The sequence below is a fragment of the Aulonocara stuartgranti genome (genome assembly GCF_965226115.1).
Source record: "Aulonocara stuartgranti genome assembly, chromosome: 10".
In the NCBI taxonomy this organism is placed as follows: domain Eukaryota; kingdom Metazoa; phylum Chordata; class Actinopteri; order Cichliformes; family Cichlidae; genus Aulonocara; species Aulonocara stuartgranti.
In genome coordinates this window covers 33,307,688-33,335,011 of record NC_138946.1, presented here as the reverse complement: position 1 = coordinate 33,335,011, position 27,324 = coordinate 33,307,688, and the positions used below count along the sequence as shown (strand labels likewise).

Genomic DNA, 27,324 nt, shown 5'->3' with positions numbered 1-27,324 from the left:
TCACCTAGAGCTGATCAGCTTGCATGCATAACAGTGAGCTTCGTTACAGGAGCAGTTTTGTCTTAGTTGTGAACTTTTCTTGAGAGCTGAGTTGCATCCAACTCCATTACCACCCTTTGAATCACCTCAAAAGTGTAGCAGAGTTGTGATGGGTAACTCATATTGAAGGAATAAAAAAGGTCCAAACAGCATGGCTACTGCAAAGGTCACGTTATCCAGATCTTGAAGAACTACTATACCCTCGATGATGATGCCAACATCAGAAAAGTCATTGCCTGGTGCATCCTCTGGAGACAGATGTTCATTGTGGTTTTCTCAATCTGTGCAGTGGCCTCAGTCAAGTCCTGGTTAAACACAAAACATTTCTTTAAGATTCCTTTTTAAACTCATCTCTTTTGAATCTACCAGTTCTAATGTTAGAGTAATTTAAACCAATGCAAGCAACATAGTAAATAGCTATAGCCAAAGAGTTGCCTGCCATGCTGCCATTCATGGTCTAACAGAGTTTCTAAGAGAGGGTGAAAAACATAATAATTTCAAATGCTTTACATTAGTTTTTGTTAGAAAGACACCGGCCCATCAGAAATCCAGGTTTTGTCACTCAGAAGATGTTAGAATTTAGACTTTCAGCCCCACAATTTGGTTAGCTGTTGGTCTTTTTTTTTTTTCAAACAAAAGCTAATGTAAATACTGGTGGGATTTTCCTTTGTTCACTAGAATGACAAATTTAAAGTTTTTTCACACTGATGTGACCCCTAATATAGGGGGGTGGGGCCTCAAGGGGGGGTGGCCGAGTTCACTACCAGGCCTCATGTGAACTTCAAATTATTAAAGAGGACTACTGGTCCTAACTGGTCCAATGAGGATCAAGTGGATAACTAAATGCATTTTAAAATGTTGCAAAGCCACAATCTACTCATAAAACACTCACCATGAACTCCTGCACCAAGATGTTGCAATTGTCTTTCACACGGATGCGGAGCACTTTGATGAGACTCCCTTCGAGCATTAACGTCATCCTAAAGTATTATAACAAAGAAAACAGAGATTTGTGAACTTTTCAGTAGCACAGAAGAAAATGATCCCAGACAAAAACTTAAACCAGTCAACATGCAACACCAGCATCTACAAAGAAATATCAAAAGTTTCTGTTTGACATCAACTTTATGGATATATAGTTTCCAGAACATTTATTTTTTTAAAAAGATAAATTTTTCTCAGTGGGCCAGTAAATGCATAACGAAAATTATGGCATCCTTTCGGTGGAATCAGTACTCACAGGTAATAGTTGACTGTTTCAATGGATGCAGCATAAAAATCTTTTACTGACCTAATGCAATACATATACACTTTGTAGTTAAAGAATTTTAAAGTTCTTACTGTCATAATGGCAGCTACATCCTTTAGCTTTGTGCCCTGTTCCCCCGATCACTTTGCAAACACTTTCAGCAGACTGTCAGAGAGAAACTCAGCTCCGTCAGAAACCTTGACTGTAAAGGCATGGTTGGGATGCACTGGAATGCTGCATTTCATCTAAAATGACATAAAATTATTTTGAAATAACAGCAGGCACTGTGCTTGGTTAATCAGTAATGTTTTGTTGAATAAAAACTGTGTTTCCAGATCTTATGGGATTAAAAAAATCCAAAGATGTTTGTTTCTGATTTGCAACCCAAGAACCCACAAGTTACAACCTCATTTTAGTTCAAGTGTGCATTAATGTGAGTCCAGTAATCACCTTTCTGACAATACATACAGGTTAAACCTATGGCAGATTTTGGATTTCTCAGTTGTATTAATAGGGTGGTCTATTTGAGTATGCATGCACCTAATAATTATAAAAAACCTATTATAATTAAGTTACAGAAACCTTAAGCGAAAATAGAATATACTTTCTTACCATAACACCTTGAACCCACAATCCATCAGCTGACTCCTGGTGAAATGCAGAATAGAGGTCGTCTCTCAATGTGTAGCAAAAAAAAAACAAAAACAAAAGGACAGCAGGTGAGGGCAGGAGGGGTAGGGATGTAAGCTAGCATAATGCCGCCGATGATATTAGCTAAAGCTGTTCAATGTCCAAAATCTCACTAACACCACGGTGCAGTAAATACACAATGTAACTGAAGAGTCAGTTGGCAAATCTATTCACACAGAAAACCAAATTATGTTATGAGTGCCTCGTAATTAGGTTTAATGTGATATTACGGCTCAAGACATACCAAAAAACGTAGAGTTGGCTGCTCGACTTGACTGAGATGGATGCATTTTTTAAACCACGATCCAAAGCCCGCGAGATGAAATCACGCGTGGTTTCACGAGATTTAACGTTGCTATCTTATTGACTTACTTCACCTGAACATGATATGAACAATTTAATACACCCTTTCTGCATATCATGTAGTTTTTACACTATATAGTTACATTTATCTTTAAAACATGAGGCAATTGCGTTAAATACATGCAAGATGCTTACATATATCCAAGAGATGGCCAGTCCCTTTTTTTCAGTGTAATCATGGGGACACAGCTGACTGGAGTGAAACATAATGACAACACAGGCGAGAGTAACGCTAAATACAACGAGCAAAGAATACCAGACTCTTTCAAAATAAAACAGGAAGCATAATAAGACGCAGACATGAAACATGACAGGTGGACACACTGAACAACAAGGGGAACCTACCACGGGCATAGCTGAGAGTCCACTGAGGACGAGAACATGTAGTGAACACAAACAGAGAAACAGAGTAACCTAAACTAAACCTGTAACTCAAAGCAACCTGATAAGCCTCCGTACAATATGCCTACAAATACAATAACCTCAAAATGCTGGGTCGCACACCCAGCCCGTGACAACTGTACAGCGATATTTAGTCTGGCTAGCATCTTTCGAGTAGCCGCATTTGTAGTCATAGACTTGAGATTATTATACACCACAGAAATGCCTGTATTGCAAATCTCCCAAGCAAACAGCTGCTGTAGAGGGCCATAACTCTAATATCCTGCTGTGTATTTCACCACAGGGAGTGAGTCACTACAGAAGTAGATCCTTAATGAGGGAAATAGAAAGCAAGCCTGTCATAATGACAGCGACGTCCCAGCATGCATGGCGGCAGCCACAAACAATCTTAATGACACGAGGGGCTCTGAAGAGAGGCTGTATGCTGTCGGCTCCTGGGCTCGGCCCGGCTCCCTAACCCCTCCCACATCCTTTGCTTTAAACCGCCACCACCGCATTGCTTGTTAGAGGCAGTGTAATTAGGTGGCTGAGCTTGTTGCGAGTAGCCCAGGTCACAGAGGCATGTCCAACCCTTGTCCTGATTGCTCCTCGGGGAATTATTGACAAAACACAAGGAACATTGCATGTTGGGCTCTAATTATGTGTACAAGACATAGATGGCCCCAGGGAAATTAAATGAAATTCCCTAGCTTGATGGGTCCTCCACACTCATGGGATCCATTCTGTTTCTTATTAAGCTCAGCCATTGTCTGCTTTTATGAGGCAGCTATGTGGAGCTCGGCACCAGCTAAATGCTTTTAAGTGTCTCTCTCTTCACAGTGGCAATACATCAATGACTCACGGTGGAAAATTGCCTGTCGATTTTGATCTACGCCGAAGAGCATGAGCAATAAACCGGCAAATATATTTAACTAATGCTCGCTAATATCGTAAATGTAGGGTGTGAATTGGAGCACCTGCGTGGTGTTTCATTGTGTAATCAGATTCTTTTCGCTGCAGCTTTGTGTGGACACATCCAAACACCTCTAATTCCTGTGCTCCAGATACTGGACAGGAATTGATAGTCTCCTGCTTGTGCAAATGAAGTGATAAGGGGGTCTCACCCAGATTACACAAGGCCTAAGTGGCACAGAGAAAGCTTATGGAGATGAATGAATTCATGAGGCTGCCTGACAGATTCTTAAGAAGCTATGTAATAAGGGATAAATCAAACAGCTACCATTTTGCCTCTGAATGATTTCAAATTAAAGGGAGATGGCAGACCTCCCAGGGGTGTTTGAGCTTGGCTATAGAACTGTGGCTGACCCCCCTCTGTTTTTCTCTATCATTAAAACACCCTAATGACTGATGTAAAGAAAAGAGTTTGCATACGCTGTAAATAAACAATCCCTCTTGAGTCAGCGCAGCAGGACGTTAGTGGTCTTTGACTGTGGGGCAGGCCTGATCCCAGAGGTCCGATCATTCTCACCAGCATTCATAGTTCACTGTATGATGTTATAAGATGAAGCATCATTTGGATCTTGTTATCTCTTATGGTTAGAAAGTGATAAATTGACTGCACTTGTATATAATGCTTTGAGAGTCGTGTAAACACGTGTAGTCCACATATTTTTTAAGAATTGCACCCGTGTGGCAGTGCAGGATTTCAAAATAAAATTAGCAGGTCCAACTAAATATAACTCTAATCAAAAAGTAACTTCCAAAAACTTAAACAACAAGTGGACACAACTCGCAAACTGAGCTATGGGTCACTTTTATAGTGGTTTGGCCAAACCATTGACACACAATAGGGGGGAACAAAAACAAACACCAGTACTAAGCACAGATAACATGTGTAAACCGAAAACACCCCTGTTCCTGATAAGCACATGTTAGTGCTGCTGAGCAGGCATGTTGTTGTCTTTCGCCCAGACAGGAAACAGCCGCACCAGGTAACTCAGAGAGAAACTTGGTTAATATGACACAAAACATTTTTAGAAAAACCACACAATGCTACGATGCACACGCCTCATAATATCAGTAAATGATTAATGAATTCTATCAGTGAAGCAACTGCAAACCAAACCAAGTGAATAATGTGTGGCTGATGACATCACAAGCGTCTTACTCGGGAGCAGGGATCAAACCGCCAACCCACTCTTCCACCTGAGTCACTAGCACAGTCAATAACAGTAACAGACCAAAGATTTGACACCGTTCAGACGTAACACTGTGACCTCCTGCCTAATATTGTGTTGGCCCCATGTTTGCTACCAAAACAGCCCCGATCCACGAGACCCCTGAAGCTGTGCTGTGGTGTCTGACACAAAGATTGTCACGGTCTGCGGAGGCAGACCGTGCGGAAATGTGTGTGGTGGACCCAGGAGCGAACACAAGCGAGGATGCAGGAGTGGAGTTAAACAAAAGCGAGCCTTTTATTCTGGCTGATGAAAGGAACAAAACAGAGTGAGGGCAGCATAAGAGTAATAGTTAAACAGAAACCTAAACTGGACATAAACTAAGGCAAAGCTATGGCTGGAGATACGGAACACAGGGGGTGGTAACACAGACGACGCGACGCAGACTGTATGAAACACAGAGACTAAATACACATGAGGGATGATCAGGGGAAGTGACCACACATGGGAACGCAGCTGACACACATGAACTTAACGACAGGACAGGAGGAGTAAAACTGAATACACTGACAGTGAATGCAGGCCTTCAAAGTAAAACAGGAAACATGAGACATGAACCGGGGAGACATAGTACAGGGGGAGGTGACATAACTGACAGCATGAACTTGACAGTACAAGACACACAGACATAAACACACGAAGGGCAAGGGAGACGTAATGCAAGGGTGATATATACAAATGGCTGGACTACCTTAGAGAACCTAAACAAATAATAAACATCAAAATAGGCTAAGCATAACACACTGGGTCACATGACCCAGGACCATGACAAAGATGTTAGCAACAGATCCTTCAAGTTTTGAGGGGGGGCCTCCACAGATCCCACAGACGCTTGACCGGATTGATATCCAGGAAATTTGGAGCCCAAGTCAACACCTGAAACTCATTGTTGAGCTCGTGAAAGGGCGCACATGAGGGGTCTCCAACTCCAGGCCTCGAGGGCCGGTGTCCTGCAGGTTTTAGATGTGTCCTTGATCCAACACAGCTGATTTAAATGGCTAAATTAGCTCCTCAACATGTCCTGAGGTTCTCCAGAGGCCTGGTAACGAACTAATCGTGTGACTCAGGTGAGTTGACCAACAGTTATATCTAAAACCTGCAGGACACCGGCCCTCGAGGCCTGGAGATGGAGACCCCTGGTGTACATGGTCTGCAGTAATGATTGGGTAGGTGGTATGTGTCAGAGTAACATCCCAGCACTGCCTCTGCTGGCTTACCTTCTTCCCATAGCAAATCCTGGTGTTAGATGTTCCCCAGGTAAGCGATGCACACATACCTGGCCATCCATGTGATATAAAATATATATAAAAGAAAATGTCACTCATCAGAGCGGGCCACCTTCTTTCATTGCTCCACGGTCTGGTTCTGATGCTCATGTGTAAATATTTGGTGCATCTGCCGCCCATGAAGCTGTCGCACTTTTGATCGATAACTGGGAGAACTGCAGATTTGAAGATGCTCTGACCCATAGAAATTTGTCACATTTGCTCCAATCCTTACACTTTTTCCTGCTTCTAACACATCAAATTTCAGGACAAAATGTTCGCTTGCTTCCTAACACAGTCACAGGTGCCATGACGAAGACATAATCAGTGTTTTTCACTTCACCCATCAGTGGACATAGTGTTGTGCCTGATCTGTCCCTACATGTCCAGTCTGTCATTACAGGGTTCTATACGTGGCCTCAGCCAGCAGCATATATATAGGTCAGATCTTCCTGTGAAATTCCCACTGTGACCACCCGCCATCGATTGCTCTTATGAAGGTCTGTAAGAGCAGACACCAAAGCTTCGGAAAAAACCAGGTCTTACAGGAAAATGTCAGGTCACCTCATTGATACGACCCACATCGCAACAGCTCTCAGGTCAATCAAGCACGGGTCAGCCCTGTATTAGCCCATTCCTCCCAGTCCCACATCCCTGTGGCTACGCAGGCAGCTAGCTGGCTAGTACAACGAGCGCGTGCGCACTCGAAATGTTACCGAGACCAGCATTCATAGAATAATTGGCAGAAGATGCAGATGCGCTGCAATCCGAGGCCAGAGAAAAGAATGTGATGTGTTCCGAATGGCAAGTGGAGGTGAGTCATCCTGACACTGCTGGCCCTAATGATATTTCTGCTTGGCAATGCTCCACAGCCAGGGGAGGGAGACGGGATGTCAGCGTGCAAACTAATGTCTGGATGGCATTTGCTGTTAGCTGTCATGTGTCGGCTTGAGTTATGTGCTTTAGCATCTACAGTTGCAGCCCAGACACCAATTTCATGATGTTAATCAGCGCCGGGCCGTGTCTACCCTCGCTTTCCTAAATCCGCCCCCGCGTCCTCATACATAGAAACATGTCACCAGAGTCCACAAAGCACATGCTCGCAAGCGAGCTCGCATGTCAGCCATGAAGTCGTAGGCATGCAGTTCTAAATAACTAAAAGACGTGCCCTTTGGGTGGTGAGATAGCTCATTACCTATGAGCGACCTTCCATCTGCACTCATGGCTGCTCTGGGAGCCATTATGATTATGATGGAAATCTCACAAGCCATTACTGGGAGACAGCGCAGGGCTCACTGCAGACACACTAATGGACTCATTTGTAATTGGGAGAGAGGGAAATGACTGTGAGCTAGCAGTGGCTTTGTTTGATGGAGTATGGGGGAGCGCATTCTAGATGTGACAAATGAAATGGGTTAGTTGTATGTGAACTAAACTCTCGTTTCCTGGATCACTGCATACGTGTGCACGCTTCTAAACATCGCCGTCCTCCGTTTCCTGCCTCGACTTCCAGGAGTCTGGTCATATTATCCTTTGATGAAGGTGGAGCAGAGCTGAGAGTTTAAGGATGATGATGTGCAGGAGCAGTTATTGAAGAATCCGTTTCTTACAGATGATGGTGGTGTTGAAACTGGCTGGTTGGGGATCGCTGGGTCTTTGTAGATCTTGAGATTTAATGGTAAAACACTTACCCCTCAGTAGGGCTGGGCCATATCATACCATTCACAGTATCGTTGACCAACACAGTATAATGTTGGTCAACGATAAGAAAATGAAATATGGCGATAGAATATGGGTAAAACACGCATGCGCAGTGCCTTTGTTTACATACGCACATGGCGGCGACGCAGAATAAGAAGGGCGAAAGCGGATCATTGAATGAAACGATGAACCTGAACTGGTTTGTAAAAATGCTGCAGCTTCACTGGTGTGGAACTGGTTTAGCTTTTGTCCGTCAGATACACAACAAAGCACTATTTTTGGTAGCGCATGCTAGCGGGCCGTCGTTATTACCGTGATTTTTGGAAAATACGGCGCACTTAAAATCAATCCTTTGATTTTTCTGAAAGTCGACAGAGCTCCTTATAACCCCGTGTGCCTTCTGTATGAACTCTGGTTGTGTTTACTGACCTCGAAACGATTTTATGTGCACGGCGCTCGAAAATCTGTCACGTTTCAGTACGACTTTGCTGAGCTACGAAGCCGCACCGCTTGATGGATTGTTGGAGTATTACGGCTATCGTAGGCTGTCAGCGAGGAATTTGCATTTTCTCTGTTACATTTTTATATAACTTTAATGCAGATAAAAAACAGCTGCTTGTTTAAGTGAAAATACATTGTTGTTTTTTTTTGCACTAATAAAGTTGAGGAGTTGTAAAGTATTTTGTCTCGTGTCAATTATATCGTCAGTTATATCGTTATCGCAAATTTTCAAATGATATCGTGATAAATATTTTTGGTCATATCGCCCTGCTCTACCCTCAGCACGTTGTTCATGTATGACTAAAGGACAGGAGGAGCACAGGACTGGGTTCACCTATAAGATTAATGTGCTTGTCATGGTGTTTTTCTGGTATTTGCCTGTTTTGGTAATTATTCTGCGAGCAAACGTGACGGTTACACTACATTATGTTCTTCAACCCATAACTCGCAACTTTTTCACATTTGATTCCAGCAGCATCGGGAAAGTTGTTGCTGATTATTTCCTATTCTCTTTATTTTTTTAATTACTTGAAATTCCTTGTTTTGTTTTTTATTTTCTCCCCTTGCATTGTCCACACGACGTTGCTCTGCAGATTAGTTGTGATTTGCTTGTTATCCCCCCAAATCCCAGGGGATTAGGATAGCCATAAGTGCCATTGTGGCAAAACATAAGCTCTGCATGTGTTTAGAACAATAAACGTTTTAAAAACTGAGGAAATGACTCTTTTAGGAAATGAAAAAAGTTTTGGGCAAGTAGCATGGAGTAATGACGATTTAAGCCAAATATGTTCAGAAAAAGCCACATTTTATTCTTTATTTCATTCCAAATACAAGGAATGACTAAAATAACATGAAACATGTCAAATAATGTAGTAAATGTATTAATGTTACAACCCAAGAAGTTTTTGATAAGTATAATATGACCTGTAGGCCTGTGAGATGGACTGGAACACCTCTGTTATGATAAGATGCTGTTATGGTGTTGGTGGCATTTGAACCCACAGCTCTTTGCTGGTGAGCCAACATATCAAACTGGTTTTATGATGGCGGGAGCCAGATTGCTGATTCAGCACGTTTTCATAGAAGCCATGATTTACTTAGCAGTGACATCATCTTGTTGTTTAATGATGTTGTATTCAGGTGAACAAGTGTGCTTCTGCAGAATGCATTAAGTTCTGCATGGCGGGTTGTTAGTCCATGTCCTACATCTTAAACCAACAGGACATTTCACTGCGTGTTTATACGAGGGAGCCCCCCCAGCAGGAGCCTGACGGCTGCAAATCAGGGAGAGATGGGAGGAGGTTATGTGGGGGGAGGGTAGCTAATAAGATTGCCCCGACCTGTGTGATTTATAGATTCATTTGTGTGCTTGTTTAGAAACCTGATCTGCATTATTCATGTCGAGAGAGGAGCAGTACTGAGGACATTAGCTGGTTAACCTCTGCTTAGGTTAGGCCACATTATTTTAATAGCCATTGCGGGGGCAGGCCTCTCAACCCCGCTCTCAGAGCGAGCGAGGGGGAAGAGGAAGGAGGACCAGGGAGGAAGAGCAAAGCACAGCTCATTTATTCCAACCACGGGAACAGGTGGGACCGTGGCATTATTATTCAATTACATCTGTTAACGGTAAACAATGCACAGCGCTTTAATGCTCACAAGAGAAGGATAATTGGTAACCGAATGCCGAGTGACTTTTTACTGCTGCGCATTTTGTTTTTATCCACTGCACGCCACCTCTCATGCATGTCAAGTCACAGCGTTTTCTGCACATGTAATTACTTTCATCTCTATAATAATTATGCCATGTAGCCATGAAATATATTGCACCAGCTGTGACACAAAGCCACATTTGTCATCATCTCTGCAGATTGATGTGTCACTTATTAATGGCACGTCTCCTCACATGGATCCGATCCAGGAAAAACATGAAGCACAAACCTCAGCAGGGCAGCTCAGTCTCTGGGCAGTATTCACTGAATATATTGCTGTTACCCCTAATATTAAAATAACCTGTTACTGTAATGTACATAACAAAATCAGTCCCCATATATCATCCTCATCTTTGACAGTACTCACCAACAGGCTCAAAGACACAAATCCACTGCAAACGGGACCTGGGAGCAATCTGCTTATTTGCACACTAATAATTACTGAACGTCTAAATTCTACTAGATTTGCACATTTTTCATCTTCGTCCTGTCTCGTCTACAATAATTTTACCGAAATATAGCACATTATTTATCTGTAAATCCTAGTTTTATATCTAATGGACATATATATTTTATATACTTACAAATGCACTACGGGGGGCTTGGGGTGAAACAGCATTTCGGTACGCTGTGTATTGACAATAAAGGTCTTGAATCTTAAATGGATATATGCTGCCCGGACAAACATTTGCATTTGGAAACTGTATAATATTATTATCACTTTAACATTTAAACCAGTCTACTGACCTTAAGTGAGAGGTCAAAGGTCAAATGTGACATGATATTTTGTATCTTTACACAGGACTTTCTGTATGTTTACAACAGAATCGTAGGTTCCTACAAGGCTTTTAAGTCAAAGACCTCGTGGATGTTAGGAAACTTGGATTGTTACCATGACCATGATTACAGCCAAAGCTTTTGGAGCTGTTGTGTTTAAGTAAGTAAGTAAAGTTTATTTATTAAGCGCTTTTCATAGACAGGTAGTCACAAAGCGCTGCGCACAGAGATAGAATGAGAAAGAATCATAGAACGATGAAACTCGCAAACATGGCAGAGGTAAAAAACAAAAAACCCAACAAAAACAAATGAAACTTCAACATCAGAGGATCGATTTCATTTGAATTTGACTTTCTGGGTCACTGGTTTTACTTACAACAAAGTTTAGTCAGAAGTTCAAGTCATATTTTGGAGTTTGTAACATGATAAAGGAAAAGTCTGTTGATTTTGTTTTAGCTACTCCACAGGTTTCCAAAGACTCGCACTGGCGTTATAAAAAGGATCAACTGCACACAGTATCACAGATGCAGTTGAAATCAGGCCTCTGCTGTATATACCTACACTCCTTTAAATAAAACTCACAATTTTTCATGAATGGCTTTTTCATCAAAGCAGTTCTGATTCAAATCAAAACAAATGTGCTTTTCCCTCATACACAAGTTCATTACTAAGACTCCAAACGTATCGTGATCTCTTAACTGTGACAAAAGCCACCTCAGTTTAAGTGAGGACGAGATGTAATAAATTTCCTCCCACCTTCCCGGTGTGGATGATCCACCCCTTTCTGTTCTTTCTCCCCCCTCTCCCCCCTCTCTGGAGAGAATACCATCATGCATAAAGAAAGAGAGCGGCAGCAGCATATGTCTGTGGCAGAGGATGCGGCGCTGACAGGCCGAGCTTATCGTCTCCGCAGCTCTTCACTACAAGCGTGATTACCGCTGACAGCTCCGACTGCTGATAAAAGCGGGAACATTAAAGAAAACAGAAGAGCCGCACAGTCGACGCACCAGTGTTTCTTCTCATCAAGCCCCCCCCGCCCCACCATCCCAACCACCACCTCCACGAGCGGCTCCTTCTATTCCTCTTTTTTCCCAGTACCCAACGCCAGGGTGTCAGAGCTGTCGAGAGCGGGAAGTGACATCACAAGAATTCGCCAGCAGTCTCGAGGCTCATCATGTCAGCGGCAGCCTGTCTTGTGTCAGGCTTCCCCCAGGCAAGCTGTGATCCAGCCCTCGTCTCGGCACATCAAGACTCCTCGCCGAGGAGGGGAGGGAAGAAGGGAGAGAAAAAATTAACAGAATGTTTTTCCATCTTGTTAACTGACAGCATCGTTTGTTAGAGCGCTGTCTCAGCAAGCGCAGTGTGTAGAAGGCTTTCAGATTGGCAGAGGGAAGAATTGGCAAGTGGAAGCATGGTGAATTATTGAGTTTGGATGAGGTGTCAGAGCTACCGCATTGCTTTGCGTGGGTTTTCCAGAAAGCATCTGAGGTGTGATAGGAGAACAAGCGTGGGGGAGTGCTTGATTAAAAAGCTGTGAAGAACGCGGGGCATCGTTTTCTTGGGCTGGTCCGACTATTTGTGTTTGTATGTCTGTATATGTGTGCATACTGTATATAATTACTTTGAACATCCAAAAGAAAATGGTACAAAAGCTGTCCCTCGTTTCTTCCAGAACTACTTTGTGCTTTGCCAGAGTGAGTCGGTGCTTCACGAGTCATGGAAAATCTGCTCCGTCTCCGGGGTAAATCTCCATCTCGCAGATCTGGCCCTCCGTCAGCTCATTTGGACAGAGAGAGGACTGCCTCAGCAAAGAATGCTTTTGATTCTCTTTTCATTTATTTGAACTGATCTGCTGTGATTAAGAGCTCCGTGTCTCATTATTCTGTTTTGGAGAGGAACGGGGCACTGCCTTTTGCCAAAATATTTGAATGATTAGGGCCCAGGCACGAGCTATGCCAAAGCGACGGGAAGCATTCACTCTGCTTATTAGATTCACTTAAATGCTGTTGTAAATCATCGCTGCCAGTGCACGCTGCCAGGCCCGGGCTTTACTTCGAGAAGCTTCCACTGCCAACGCATGTGCGCAGTGCAGAGCCACTAGAGGCAGCTGAGGCTGCTGGTCTGTGCTGCTGTTTGTTTTAGCTCGGCCTATTAATGCTGCAAAACGGTTGTTTGACCACTTTTGGATGCGTTTCCCAGATGAAAATGCAATTAATCCAGCAGCTGCAAGACAGGTTGAGTTTGAAGAAGCTGAGCAGCTGGAAGCGGTTTCTGCGTCTGAGATGAGGAATGAGCATCTCAGCTTTAAGGTGCAGGAACCTTTATTAATACCACGATGCCATTTTATCAGTTCGGTTCGGTGCGAGTGTCGCAGATCGTTGCCACGCTTGATTATGGCCCTGAGACTGAGCCAGTGTGATTAGTACTAGAGTTAAACCTGAGTGTTCTTCTATTGTTCTGTCAATTTCAAGATTGCAGAGTGAGAGGAAAAGAGGGAAAAATGGCAGCTTGCTGAGCACTCAAGGAAAAATACCGGCTTTGGACTTTGAAACTACCGCCGGAAGCTCAATCATGCCTTCCATTTTGGCACATTGTCAAGAAGCAAATGCAACAAATCAGAACATATTGTTCCTCGGGGGGCATAATAAGAGCCTTTGAACCGTGAGCTTCCCCGCTCTGCTTTTGCCCTCTTAGTGACAAACTGACTCCATCAGTTTGTTATTCATATTACCCAAGTCAGTCAGTCTCCGCCATCTGCGCTGATACGGCCTCCGTGTTTGTCATCCGGTCACTTCCTTCACAAAATAACATGTCATCAGTCTGTCTGCTGGAGTAAAGGTCAGTGTGCCGGGATGGCAGAAACACGAGTGGGATTTCCTCCATCCTAAATGGCCTATAAACACTCACCACCTGCTTTGACTCCAGTGCAGCTTGGTTTTCAATAAATGCCGCGGTACAAAAAAGGACAGATGAGGATCGTGAGGTGTGATTGGGACAGGGGAGGGTGGGGGAAAGGAAAAGGAGAGAAAGGAACAGGCAATTTAGCAGTGGCTGTGACTCGGGAGGAGAGGGGAGAGATGTATGGCGCCCAGCCAGCAGAGCAGTGGAAAACAGTGGTCCAGACTAATGATCCACAGCGTGATCATTATGGCCCCCACAGAAAGGATGGGCACAAGGCATGGTTCCCTGGAAATCAATTCCCAGAAGGCACATGAGTACTAGTTGTAAATCATAGCGCTATGGAAGGCACCGGCAATGAGAGCAAAAGAAGGCCGTGGAAGAGGAGAAGGGTAGAGGGGGGAACCTTCTTCGGGTGGGTGGGTGGAGCGAGAAGGGAGAGCTCTTTCCATCATAAACCCGAAAGCAAAATTACTCCCCAGCCCTGCCCCTCCTTCCCAGAAAAGCAAAACCAATGATGCGGCTGTTCCAGCCTCTTGCCCCTCGGCCACCCCAACACTTGATGGCTTCATTGCAGGTTGAGATTTAGAAAAATCTTCTCAAATTGATTTATATCGCACAGAAGACCCCCATCAATCCTAATATGAAAGTAATGAAATTGTTGGGTGTTGAGGGGAGAAGCGTGTGCATGTGTATGAGAACATGTGTTTTGTCAGTGGTAGTGGAGGCGATTGGGGGGGTTCAGTTTATGGTGAAACATCACGATAAAGAAGGCAGCGATAAAGGGGAATCCAAAGATGACACATGCAGCAGCTCTGAGATAACAGAAGCGTGGTTCAGTACCTTCAGCCTGCAGCTCCTCGAGGCTGTCTTGAAGATGTCGTGTGGATGATAGATGCAAGTTCAGTTGGTGCACATGTCTGATTTTGCACCTTTGCAAACTATTTTCTGTAAATTCCAGCTACAGCGTCATCGTCGTGTTCGGATGAATTATCCTGCTGCTCGACATCACTGAGTCGTTTGCCTTAATCTAGAAAACGGATCACCGAGAGGAAGTTGGGCAAGAAATATCACCAGTAAGACTCTCAGATGGTTACTGTGGTACTGTACACATGGTAGACAGAGTGATTTCTGGAAAGGTTTTGCAGTAGTTTCTGGAACACAGTTTTTTGTGCAATTAAATAAATGAAATGTTAGTCTTATATATAAATGTTTATGTATAGCTCATATTATGTGCTCCATCTGACGTTGGTTTTTATGCTCATTGTTCATCTGTCCTTCCAGTAAGTATCATATCATGAAAAAACATCAAAACCGGATGGAAAAGGCTTAAGATTGCTCTCCTAACAACGGTGTTATTTCCAGATAACTGGGCGGTCTCACCTGAAAGAAAGACCTTCACACATTTGGGAACATATCAGCAGATTACCACATAGGCCATAATTGATAAACTGTCCATGTATTCGACATTTAAACTATCACCTTCTTGCTTGGAGACACAGTAAAAGCTAATGTGGATTTTTTTAATTAAAAAATGTTTGTGCTGAAGGTTTGGTGATTCAGTCCTTCAAAACCTTTGTGACTGTGAACACAACAAATGTGTTACTGATGTGCTTCCATGACCCTGTAGTGTTTCAGAAACACTGGTTGTTAAATAAAGGACACAACCCATGTATATGCATTATTTAGGGAAAAAAATAGCGCCCCTTAGACTCAACATTAATCAGCCTATAAATGAATCTTGCTTATGAGCTATAGTTCCTGCAGCTTTTCATTCTGTGCTGGAGCTGCATAAGTTTCAGCAATAACAAATGATGCTATCCCACATTTCTCTTTCTTTTTTTTTTTTGTCTCCCACCGTTGTTCTCCTCACTTCATTATGCAGGCAGTCTGACGCTATTTGACAGAATGTGCTATCTGCAGCCCCCAGCTGCAGTCACCCTCTCACTATCATTGCATCGCTGGCAGCTTAACCCCACTGCTGCCTGCCACAGTAAAGCACAGAGGAAATGATGATACTGCTGTCTAAATAGAGACTGGGAGGAAGGAAATACAGAGCACCTATGTGGATGCTGCTACTTTGCTATCACAATTATGTCATGCTTTTAGCAAAGGTGTCTTAGATCCATATTATTGCATGTAAAAGGGTCCGATTTCATTTAAAACAGTTTTGCCCTCCACTTCAGATTATTTGTGCATGCAACTTGTATTGACAAGACCCTAAAAACAGCAACTTGAGCGCTGTAATTGATTTCTAGGAAGAGAAGCAGAATCAGCAAAATGTAAAATCCTGATTCTGACATGGATATGAAAACTGTTAGACATGCATCCTTTAGCCATACTGTATAAAACTGATTTTAGGGCTGGGCGATATGGCCTAAAATCCATATTGCGGTATAATTTGAAGCATGTAACAATATATATTGCCATATATTCTTTTCTTCTGTATACTGTATTTTCTGCACTATAAGGCGCACTTAAAATCCTTTATTTTTCTCAAAAATCATCAGTGCGCCTTATGTATGAATTCTGGTTGTGCTCACTGACCTCGAACCGATTTTATGTGCTACACAGCGCGCAGAAATCTGTCAAAAATGTTTTAGCACGACTTTGCTAAGCTACGAAGCCGCACCGCCTGAGAGTTACAAACTGTCTAAATTCTTTCATCTTTAATAAAATGATCAGTGTTGCTGCTTTACCAGGTGTAACAATTAAGTTTAACATCCAGGCATCCATGAAAACAGAATTTATTACATCTAACAGAGTTAGAAGTTAGCAGGAAGTTAGCTCGCTAGCTTCCACCTAAACATGATATAGCATGTTCTGACTGAGAGATTTCTGAAAAATTTAAACGTACAGCTCTGAACAACTAAGATAATCCATCCACAATACGAGGTTAGTCATTAATATACTGCAACAACATGGGATATGGGGAAACAATATGGGCTTTCCCCATATTCCAAAAGTGCTTCGTCTCTTCGCTATCCGATTGTTCAGTCTGACGTCACTAGCCGTGTCTGGGCCTAAACTCCGCTGCAGGTCCATATATCAAACGATCACTATGGCATTACTGAGAGTTGAAAAACTGTCTAAAGTCTTTCATCTTTAATAAAATGATCAGCGTTCTCCTCTACCAGGTGTAACAATTGAGTTTAACATCCAGGCATCCATGAAAACGGAATTTATGACATTTAACGGAGTTAGAAGTTAGCAGGGAGTTAGCTCGCTAGCTTCTATCGAAATACAATATAGCATGTCCTGACTGCGGGGTTTTGGAAACAAATTAAAACGTACAGCTCTGTTATCACTTCCAGCATAAATGAAGACAGAAAACTAAACAGCAGTGACGTTTGTAGGGTTACTGAAGTTGGGCTAGCTGGTATATAATGATGTGCTACGTGACCGCTAGCGACACAGCTATGTTAGCATAATATAAACAAGCTAACTTTTTTTCCACTCGATAAAAGTTAACGTGAGTGTTCTCGGTGGTCAGGGACAAATGTAATCGCATGGCAGGATGCTGTAAAAGGACCAAACTTCAGCCAGGAGAACAACTGAGATAATCCATCCACAATACGAGGTTAGTCATTCATATACTGCTGCATGGGCTGGGCTGTAGCTACATCCTAAGGTTTTAAAAACTGAGCTTAAATAAATGATTAGTGGTAATAAAAGACGAGGGAGGTCAACAGGGATCACTGACTGTTTTAGGAGCTTTTTGAGATCAAATAGAAGAAAATACAAAACATTAAACATGTTAACAACACAAAAGCCATATTAAACGCAGACTACTTTAGACCCGGAAGTAGGATTCGTCGCGTCATCACTGAACAACCGGATTACTGTCGCCCGGCATAATTTGCAGGTGATGTTGTTTGCAGCCGCTGTGATGCTGCAAACAGGTGCAGCTTGATGACACCATCAGCATGCGCTATCGCGGTATATTCAAAATCTCTACCATTGACCAAATTCATATCGTTTCTACTGTATACTGTTTATTCCGCCCACGCCTAACGTATATTCCTTTTCACACTTGTATGTAAATCTACAGAGTGCAGACTTAAATCTGTGGGGCTGGCTATATGTAGCATCATGACTTTGTCGTAAACACTTGCAAGCAGACAGCATTCAGATCAGTCTCCAGAGAGCTGTGAATAAGCTTAATGAAGAAACAAACAAACAGCTTTAAGGGCGAGCCTCAGAAAGCTGCACTTTTGCAAAGCATAGCATATCTAATTTGTAGGTTAATGTCTGCGCCGGCTTATTTATCTAGGTTATCCTCTGCACCAGATAATTAGATGTGCCCATGCAGCACCGGGGACAGTGTCAACAGAGGCATGACTGGTGTCTGGCATCTGTAGCTTTTATTGTTTCTGTCCTTGGCTGTCACGGGAGCATATTGTGGAGTTGCTGTCAATTTTTAAAATTAGGCCTGAATTGGATGGAGATTGCCTTGGTTGGGTTCCATTATTATTTCATTTGCTTACATCGCCTTCAATGCAGTACTTGAAAAGATGAGAATCGAATAAAGAATGTGATATTGTGCTGCAAATCCTAATCAAATAGCCACTTAGACAGTAAAATGTGTTTGCTTATCGCGTGCATATGGCTAGCACTAATGATGCATGATGTTGAATCGTAAGCATTGTTGCTGAGCGGTGCATTGTGGGTAGCGGCATAATGAGTTTGGTCTGAGATTTACCAGTGACAGGTCCTCGTTCCCTGGACTTGGCTCTGCTCTGTCTCTCCCAATGTGTGTTAACTGTCAGGTGCCGAGAGCCAGACTGCCGTTGAAGCTTCTCTTTTTTCTTTCCTCTTTCCCCCCCTACGCTGTCTGCTTTTGATTTCTTTTCCCAGAGGTGTTTAAAAAAGCAGCTCGATTGTTAGTGACAATCAGCCGCTCTGGCCCTTTTGAACAGAAGGTTTGATTTAATCGCGAGGCTGTCATTTATTATTCTGGAGCGGCAGCCGCCCCTGCGAGGCCTGGGCCTGATCAAGCGCCTCGGAGCTGGCCCCAAGATCTCACTCTCTTCCCTTTTCCCCCCCTGTTATGTCTAAATCCTCAATACAAATCGCAGTGTTTCAGCTCTCCCAGTGGGGCCTATTACTGCCTGTGGGGCATTAAAGATCATTAATAGTGCTGTCAGAGAAAGAGAGGGAGAAAGGGAGCAAAGAGGAGGGAGAGCGGGGAGCAGCAGCGAGTTGCTTAGCTGCTCATAAATGGGAAATTAATACATCTGCTTCATTAATGCTGCCTCGTGTTTGATGTTTGTTAGCTGGCAACTTTAATGATGTAGGTTTGAGCCGACGGGGCGCTTGACTAAATTTGATTCCTCCAATTAAGTAGTCAGGCTTCTTTTCTTTTGGGAAAATGGTTAGAAAGGGAAAACTGCTGCCTAATTATGGACTCCAAACCTTCAGTTATGCGGCTCCTGCTCTTTCTTTTTATCACTCCTTCTGCCCCCCCCCCAGCCACTGGCTGCAGTGACACGTTCATCAGCAGTGGCCACACTGGGGTTGTTACCCTTCTCTAATCAAGATCTCCTTTTTTAATCAGTGCGTGCAACTTTCTTAATCATTAGCACTACCAAACAGTGTATGTTAATTGATGTATAGTGCAAGGTAATGATAGTCAGCGTTCAGTGTGAGTGATAAAATTACTGCTATCAAGGTTGCAGACTAGAACAACAGCATCTTAATGGCAGCCTTGGAAAACGAACATGCAGGAGACATAAAAGCCTCTGAAAGCTTTTTCTTATGCATGAATTCCGCCCCGCCATACAGTTTAAAGCAGCAGATACGAGAGATTGCAGAAAACCACATTCACCCTGCTGACTGAGGCTCAGGATGAGATTGTCCTTTCATGTAGTTGTGCTTGGAGGGAGGTTCGCAGAAAGAAAGCAGCCTCATCATTAAAAAAATAACAGGTAATATCTCTGCGTTGTTGACAATGTGTCATTTGTAATGTACTGTACGTGGAGGAGGCTACCAAAGCATTAAATTACATAAACAACAAACAGTTTGGTGATGAGGAAATTAATTGTCCGGTTAGCTGGGATGGCAGACACAGACTAAGCAGCTGGATCACAGGTTATTAGATTGCTGTATTTGTACTTTAAACTGTTTTTTCACCAGTCCCATCACTTATTTAATATGTGGTCAGTATAGTAAAAGAGAGTGATGGTTGATTCCATACACACACTTTATGACTGTATGCATCCACAGCTTTTTGTCACCCAAAACGTTGACTTGGAAAGGAACCTCGTTACGTTTGTGCTGGAGTCTGAGATTGAAGTTGCAAAGAGTCAAAAGATGTTCTGTAGATGCTCAGTTCCACCACTGAAGTTGCAGCATGTTTACAAACCAGTTCAGGTTCATCCGTTTCATTCAACGATCCACTTTCACTCTTCTCATTCTGCGTTGCCGCCATGTGCGTATGTAAACAAAGGCACTGCGCATGCGTGTTTTACCCATATTCTATCGCCATATTCCATTTTCTTATCGTTGCCCAACATTACACCAGTATTACCGTGAACCGTATGATATAGCCCAGCCCTAATCAGAACCTTGAATATATGAGAGAAAGTCTGCTTTACAGCTCTGAACTTTGAGTATAGCCAATTATATTGTATATGTATCTGTAAGTGAATCCAGCACGGGTTCAGACCAGAACATGAATATAAATGTATATCACATTATAATGTTATTTATACATTTGTATTATTTCTCCTTTTTGCCCTCCTACTATCCTTCAGTTTAAGGCCTTAATTTGTTGCTCACAGGCATTTCTGTGTGCTGGCATTTGCCTGTATTATTTAATATGAGCATCCACAGTTAGAACTATGTACTAGCAAAAACCAGAATGCTGCCATTTGTCTTGAGATTGGCTACTACACACATACAAATATATAAATTTTTAACGATTTGAGGGTGATTGAATAAATCCCAAAAGCTATATTAATAACCCTGGTTTCATGCAGATTGAATGTTAAATGGTTCTTATATAGTGCTTTTCTACTCTATTGGAGAACTCAAAGCTCTTCACTGCACTTTTTTCCTTAGCTGTTTCTAAGTGCTTCCTATCTCACATCCACACTCTGATGGGTGCATAGGAGAGCAACATGGGGTTAGAATCTTGGGTACTGGCATGCAGACTGGGATCGAACCACCAACCTTCCAGTTAGTAGGTGACCTGCTCTACCACCTGAACTACAGCTCAGGAATAACAGGAGGAGGAGTTAGGAAACAGATACACCACGATCAGTGTGTGTGTGTAATTTGACGTTAAAATCCTTTTTTACCAGGTGCTTTGGTACTTTTGCCAGTACTGTGTAAACATAAGATATAAACACAGTAGATTGGTGTTGTGTAAAATAGTTACACTACTCGCTCTATTTGGAGAGTTTTCCCATTTGTGTGACATCATTAGAGACGGATGGTGGCACCTTCGAGGGTTAAAAAGATTACAGCCAACCAAATGAACACCTTTTTCATGCAGAGTGAATCGAAGATGTTAACTCCAGAAGAAGCGACCCAACACTCTTTACTTCTGCTCCACGTGCCTCAGGTGTCCCCTGCTTGTGCTTGCAAATGCAAAAACTAGTGACTAACCATTGGAACAGTGCTGTTCTGTGTTGTAAATATTTCATGTACTGCAACAACTGTGTAGTATTAGAAGTTTTTCTGGTTTGCTTCAGAAAGAATAGCTCATGTAAACTGATGCTGAGCAGGCAATGTTTTTGTGAACCACAACAAACACAGCTACAGCCGACGCTCAGTGTTTTTATACTTTAGACACGAGTCCATCGAGAACTGCTGGCCATTGAATCGACTGTTTTAACTATTTTAACTTTTACTTGATGATTTCCTGTTTATTCAGCTGTAGTTTTCTATGCACTTTTTTGTGTGGCATAGCAGGAAACGGTGCAAAAACATTGAAACTATTTCTCGCTGACGCATAACCAACATCTATTATCAGTATAAATGAACCTCCAACTTTGCTGTTGAAATGGGAACAAAGTGGAAAGTGTGCTCGCAGGCATGCTGGGGGAAGACGTAAGGAGCAAAGAGGGAAATGAGAGCTGCACACAAACAAGCCATTATTAAACACATTTCTTCTTTCAGCTGCTTTCTGAAGAGCATCAAGCCTCGAGCACTTTAACGTGCCAAAAACTAGCTCTATTTGTGCTTTGAAATCAGGAGGTAAGATCAGCGCAGGATAAAAAGCTCAGCACACAGGAAAGCAGAAGGACGCTTTATTTGTTTACCATGCGGCAGGCCGAGGGCGATAGTCGGGCTTCTCTTCATCCACAGGAGAGCTCCTGCTTGGCGGCTGCACCAATGCAGCACACTGCCTCCCACCAGCATCGCATACAGCGCCATCTGCTAGGACCTGTTGGCTTGTTTGTTTTCCAGAGCAAACAGCAAATCACTTCTTTCCTGTTCCTGCTTTTTACCATATGCCACTGCCTGTGTATCAGAGCGAGGCATGTATATTAATGAAGTTAATCAAAGACGCGCACGCAGCCACATCTGCCAGGGGAATTTTCAAATGATTGCACCCGCCAGTTGATTCATCACGTCACTACCCTCGCCTGCCACCGTGGCCACCTTTCAGTGTGGCAAATGGCAACTACATCATCTGCATAAAAGGTTTAGAGTGACGCAGGAGTAACTGTTGTTTTGATAAAATCCTCACAGCTTTAACAGATCTAGGAATTCTGCCCCTGAATGTGTCGAAATAGTGTGGCTCAGGATGTAATGAATGATGTATTTGCCTCACGTTCTGATACATTTTACCTTCACACATCCCAAGAATAACATGTGAAAAATGTTTCCCCTGAAGAGAAACTAAGATTCCAGGGTCATCCCAATTAGTAGCTACATTAAACAGTGGGAAGCACACTGTAAACAGTGCATCCCTGTACAGATGGCAAATTATCCTGCTGACTAGTTGAAACCCTCTGAGCCTGTCAGGTGCACATGGCGGGCTGATGTTTTAAGAGCACTGACCTACACTTCACGTGCAGTGATGGTATTACGTGGCAGGTATGCAACCAATAACTGCAGAGTTTTAATGGTGCTTGCCATACTGCTTGTTAAATTAGATAATGCTAATGAGATGTAGCATCACAGTAGTGCAAGTTCAGATGTGTTGTGAGGCCTGTGTTTGTGGACTTTGTTCCCCCTGTGCCTGCGTTGGGGAGCAAACTCTCCCTCCCACAGTTAAATTAACTGGTCACTAGGGGTGCAACGATACACAAAATTCAGGGTTCGGTTCGATACTTTGGTGTCACGGTTCGATATTTTTTCGATACAAAAAAAAAATGTTCATGCCTTTTTAATTTGTCATTTATTAAAATTATAAATATATATTTTAACTCAAAAGTACAGTTTTTAAATTTAATGTTGCTGAAACAACAAAGTAATAAATAAATAAATCTATCTGATGGAGAAATCCCTCATCTTTGGAAAAGAGAGTTTATTACAGAGAAATGTCTCTTTCAAAATAAAAGCTATACTATACGCTTCTTCTGGGCTATATTCTCAGCAGCATATTAAACATATCAGGTCCCCATAAGGAGAATCCTGTGCTAACAGCTGTCTAAATGACTCGGGTAAAGTTTGTAGCATGCTGCTTGTTGTTTTTGTCTGCTTCCACTTGTCTTTGCACTAGGATGCTGTCGGAGTAAATGTGCAGTCATATTCATTTTGTTCCCACTAGTGCTGTCAGCGTTAATCTGAAATGACATTAACGCCACAACACGGCAAATCTCCGTTAACGAGCTACCGCGGATCGCCCCGTGCGTGGGGCTGGACGGCCAACACGTTAACGAGCTAACTGCGCTAACACACTAGTTCCCTCCAATGTAATTGAGCATTGCGTGGCACATCCAACATACTGTTTTACTTTAGTCCATGACTCGCTTACCTTCAGGGTCATACGTCACATGAAAACCAAAATAGTTCCAAACGCCAGATCTGAATGAGGGTGGGGGAGGTTCAATTTGCCATGTTGCAACGAGCTTAGCTTCTGTCTCGCTAGCTTGCGCTGCGCTCAGTGAATCTGCGTTCGACTACTCCGCCTAGGCTGCACTGTCGAGCGCAGATCCACTGAGCGCTCAACACAGACAGCATCGTCAGAAGGAAAGTTGATAAAATAAATTAAAAATTTTGTATTGCTCGATACATATGCGTACCGAACCGAAAGCACTGTATCGAACGGTTCAATATCGATACGAGTATCGTTGCACCCCTAACAGTTACTGTGTTCACGTGTATGACCAGTTTACAAATCATTGTCTGTCCCCATATAGACTGGCCAGGGTCTGTCTATTGTTGCCCAATGAAAGCTGGGATTGGTTCATTCGCACTGATTTGCTGTGTGAAAGATCTGAACTTTGCTCTTTTTCTTTTTATGTGGGAGTGAATCGTTGTCTCTGTGTTAGCCCTGTGATTGGTTGGTAAGTTCTCCAGGCCACGTCTACAACTCTCACCTTATGACAGCTGGAAATAAGCTCCAGTGCCCCGATGATCCAGACGTGGATAAGGGGATAAAACATGGAACGATGGATTCTTCTTCTTCTGAAGCATTTAGTCTTCAAAATCATCTGCGTTCACTATCTGTTCACCTTCTCCTGTTCTGTCTCATTTCCTTTTGTTTTCATTCCTCTTATCTCCAGCACATAACTCCACCTCTCTGAGCTCTCATTCACCTGCTACCTACACTCACTCCAGATCACAGTGTCATCTCCACACATAGTCCACAGACTCCTGCCTGACCTCATCTGTCAGTCTGACCGCTGCAAACAAGAAGATCCCTGAAGGAATCTCGTCACCACTGTGTCACCGTCCTCATACATGTCCAGAACCAGCCCCACTTCTGACTTCCTCTTCCTGGCCGTCTCTATACTCCTCCATCAACACTCATGAAGCAAACATCACATCTGCAGCGCTCGTTCTCAGCATGAAGCCACACTGCTGCTGACTGATCGTCGCCTCTCTTTAACCGAGCTTCAACCACTCGTTCACGTCTTCAGGGCATGGCTCTGTATATACTACAGCTCTGCACGCTTGTACTTGAAGATTGGTACCAGTACACTTCTTCTCCATTCTTCTCTTAGTCTCTAAGATTGTGTTAAACACAAATCTCTTCAAACCAATCTGAACAAACACAGATGCACTGTAGGCGTGAAAGGTGACAGCGTTTCTTAGTTGTTTCCTTCGCTCATCATAGTCACTGTGGTCTTAGAGATGTAACTGTGATCCCAGACAGACTTTTGTGTCTTTTCGTTTATTAACAGCTAACTTTTTTCCTCTGAATTAAAAGAAATATTCAGAAGTCTGGCTGTGCATCACATCCAAAGCTCCAAATTTACCTTACAGTGATGAACACTGGCTGGATTTTCACATGGGCAGTTCCTTCAGCTGCGTATCTTGTATCACCATTATCTGTGCTCAACACATTGTCACATTATAATCATATTCTGCTTCTTTGTGTTGGGGCTCGGCAATGTGGGTGTTGTACAGATCTCTCCTATGGCCTGTGGTGTCCTTCACAGTGTTAAAATGCTTTTAGATCTAATGAAATTTCAGAGTATACCGATGTCAACACAGACAACTTTATCTGGCTCTGTTTCTACTGTTGATGTGTTTTGCTGAGCATTTAATCCAGTTGTCTGGCAGATAACGTGACTTTGTTGCAGATAATTGTGAGACTTGAATTCCTACCATTTCATTTATGTTACTTAGCACGAAGTTACCTGATCCTGTGAGATCCACCTGTACGTGCAACCTGCTAACGAAGCTTGCTAATGTTGGTCAGTAACCTCAGCAGTCCACCCGCTCGCCACAGCACGGGCCCTAAAAAACAAAAATACAACAAAAGGCAGCAGAAACTAAAATCAAGGATTCATAAGAGGCGTTCATAAATCAGCAGGTGATTAAATCCTTTTTTTCTACATAGACCTAGGGGTGGGCGATATAAACGATATACGATAGAAACGATATAAATTTGGCCAACGATAGAGATTTTGACTATATCGCTCTATCGCGATAGCGCATGTTGATGATGTCATCAAGCTGCGCCGGTTTTGGTCGAAAGCATCTCAGCGGCTAAAACCATTATCATCTGCAAATTACGTTGGGCGACAGTCATGGCAAAAAGCCAAAAACTGCGCTTCCTCCACTTCCGTAACATTGATTCATTAATGTTGAATTCTCTCGCAGCTGCTCTATTCCCATGTTGTTGCAGTATATTAATTACTAACCTGGTATTGTGGATGAATAATCTCAGTTGTTCTCCTGACTGAAGTTTGGCCCGTGTACAGCATCCTGCTATGCGATTGCATTTGTCCCTGACCACCAGAATCCGTCACGTTAACTTTTATCGAGTGGAAAAAAAGTTAGCTTCATCCTCCAGCTTCACTGTGCTAATGTTATGCTAACATAGCTGTGTCGCTAGCAATCACGTAGCACAACATTATATACCAGGTAGTCCAACTTCAGTAACCCTGCAAACGCCACTGCTGTTTAGTTTTCTGTCTTCATTTATGTTGGAAGTGACAGCAGAGCTGTATGCTTTAATTAGTTTCAAAAATCTCTGTCAGAACATGATATGAAATGTTTAGGTGGAAACTAGCGAGCTAACTTCCTGTTAACTTCTAACTCCGTTAAATTTAATAAATCCTGTTTTCATGGATGCCTGGACGTTAAACTTAATTGTTACACCTGATAAAGCCGCAACGCTGATGATTTAATTAAAGATGAAAAAATTTAGACCGTTTTTAACTCTGTGTTCGTTTGACTTTGGGACCTGAAGGAGACGGAGTTTTGGACCCAGATTACTCCGTGAAGCTCCGCACTACGGCAGCCGTAGTGCGGCAGTAGTGCGGCAAGCAGTGCGGCTTACCAAAGTTGTACTAAAACATTTTTTAACAGATTTCTGTATGCCCAAATCGGTTCGAGGTCAGTGAGCACAACCAGAATTCATACATAAGGCGCACTCTCGATTTTTGAGAAAATTAAAGGATTTTAAGTGTGCCTTATAGTGTGGAAAATACGTTATACAGAAGAAAAGAATATATCGTGATGTATATCGTTACCGCACGTGCTTCAAATTATATCGGGATATGAATTTTAGGCCATATCGCCCAGCCCTACATAGACCTACAGCATTTGAAGCATCATTCAAATCCCTTATGAGAATATTAGTTCCTGCTATGTTCCCGTGTTTTGACCACAACATGGTTTCTGTTCTGATCACACAGCTAATCTCCTCAATCTCTTTAACAGTTTTTCCCCATTTGCACATTTTTCATTTGTGCCACAAATTGCTCGCACGCCGACCTGCCACATAAGAATTCATATGAGACTGGGCAGAATTAAAAACAAAAGAGAGGAAACGCCACTCTCCAATCACAATGGATACCGAAGCTGCTCTTTTCATATTACAAAAATTATTACCGTTGGTTTTCATGAAAGGAAGCTTGTTCCTTAAATTGCTAATTGAAAGCGACAGCGGAAAAGATAACTGCTACTTTCAAGCTAGTAAC

General features: G+C 42.8%; 1 protein-coding gene and 1 long non-coding RNA gene across 4 annotated transcripts in view; one reads left to right on the top strand and one right to left on the bottom strand.

Annotated features, from left to right (window-relative positions):
• Nucleotides 1-27,324, top strand: part of auts2a (activator of transcription and developmental regulator AUTS2 a) — a 351,431-nt gene that overhangs the window by 239,355 nt on the left and 84,752 nt on the right. The window lies entirely within an intron of this gene.
• Nucleotides 80-26,421, bottom strand: LOC309716045. Of its 2 annotated transcripts, XR_014279354.1 has the most exons (6): nt 26,041-26,421; nt 25,534-25,633; nt 1,901-1,964; nt 1,381-1,533; nt 932-1,019; nt 80-344 (listed from the first exon to the last, which is right to left on the bottom strand). It is a non-coding gene; the product is annotated as an uncharacterized lncRNA (long non-coding RNA). The 2 variants fall into 2 exon arrangements; XR_014279355.1 differs by lacking the exons at nt 25,534-25,633; nt 26,041-26,421 and adding an exon at nt 2,223-2,550 and having other exon boundaries at nt 1,901-1,936.